Source organism: Mandrillus leucophaeus, unplaced genomic scaffold (genome assembly GCF_000951045.1).
Source record: "Mandrillus leucophaeus isolate KB7577 unplaced genomic scaffold, Mleu.le_1.0 Scaffold1000, whole genome shotgun sequence".
Lineage (NCBI taxonomy): Eukaryota > Metazoa > Chordata > Mammalia > Primates > Cercopithecidae > Mandrillus > Mandrillus leucophaeus.
Genome location: NW_012098100.1, coordinates 595,102 through 596,398, shown reverse-complemented (window position 1 = coordinate 596,398; position 1,297 = coordinate 595,102). Strand labels below are relative to the sequence as shown.

The 1,297-nt window shown below is 39.0% G+C and overlaps 1 long non-coding RNA gene across 1 annotated transcript in view; it reads right to left on the bottom strand.

Moving 5' to 3' along the window:
* Positions 1 to 364: 364 nt before the first annotated feature.
* Positions 365 to 1,297, bottom strand: part of LOC105534498 — a 15,069-nt gene continuing 14,136 nt past the window's right edge. The window contains exon 4 of the long non-coding RNA XR_001005291.1: positions 365 to 552. This is a non-coding gene — a long non-coding RNA (uncharacterized LOC105534498). The remainder of the gene's footprint in view (positions 553 to 1,297) is intronic.

Genomic DNA, 1,297 nt, shown 5'->3' with positions numbered 1-1,297 from the left:
TTAGTCTTGAATTCTTCCTGGCAGCTGTTACATTATCCCAGCAAACTATTTTACTAATGACTTTTTGCCAGTTTTCTAAAATAATTTCTGTTAATGTTTTTGAGAACAGTTCCAGCCTCCTCATCCAACAACCAGGATTCCCTAATAGTTTCTCTTTCTTTCAACAGTTTCTTAGGAGTTAAAACTTCTTATGTCATTCAAACATGTATCCTCTAACATTGTATAACCTTCAAGCCTGCTCTATCTTTGGACATGTCATATTCAGCCATGAACTCTGATGTATAGCCTGGGCTTCAATCAAAAAAAAACTTATTTTTTAATCAACTTGATTGCTGAGAATGAGCAAGGCATGGAATAAGCAGCCTTTATACTAAGCTGAGTTTTTAATGTAGTCACTAAATTAAATGTATAGACAAAAGTGTGGTAACATATAGCACAATCTATACAGTTCAGTTCAGAAAGAGATCTTTTGTTGTGATCACATTCAAAACTGGATACCTGGTGAATGAAAGTTACCCAATGTAATTCAGTTGGACTATTCAGGAAGTAGTGCTACAGGAAACAAAAACAAAAAGAATAATAATTCAATTGGACTAGGTAGCCAACTGTTGCCTGTGTAAAGTGATCACTCGACATGAAGTCAAGAGACTACTTCAGTGAAAGAAAACAGAAAGGACAGGGCAGTTGGGTTGTAAACACAAGTTCTCCTTTCTTGTATTCTTATTGTCTAAAGAGGAGCAGAGTAAAGTACAAGGAGAAAATCATGTTTTATAAGAGTCGAGTGAACTGGACTTTCTTTTTTCTTTCTTTTCTTTTCTTTTTCTTTTTTTCTTTTCCTTTTTTTTTTTTTTTTTAGATAGGGCCTCACTTTGTCACTCAGGCTGAGATGCAGGTGTCATCATACCTCACCACAGTCTGAAACTCCTAGGTTCGGGCCATCCTCCTGCCTCAGCCTCCTGAGTAGCTAGGACTACAGGCATGCACCACCACACCTGGCTAATTTTTAAAATTTTTTGTAGAGATGGAGGTCTCACTATGTTGCTCTGGCTGGTTTCAGACTCCTGGGCTCAAGCAATCCTCCTGCCTTGGCCTCCCAGAGTGGTGGGATTACAGGTGTGAGATACCATCCTTGGCCATTATCTTATCACTTTCTGAATTCTCATTTGCAGGTTTAATTTTTTCAGGTTTTTTGAGATAGAGTCTCTCTCTGTTGCCCAGGCTGGAGTGCAGTAGGCGTGATCTATCTCGACTCACTGCAACCTCCGCCTCCTGGGTTTAAGCAATTCTCATGCCTCAG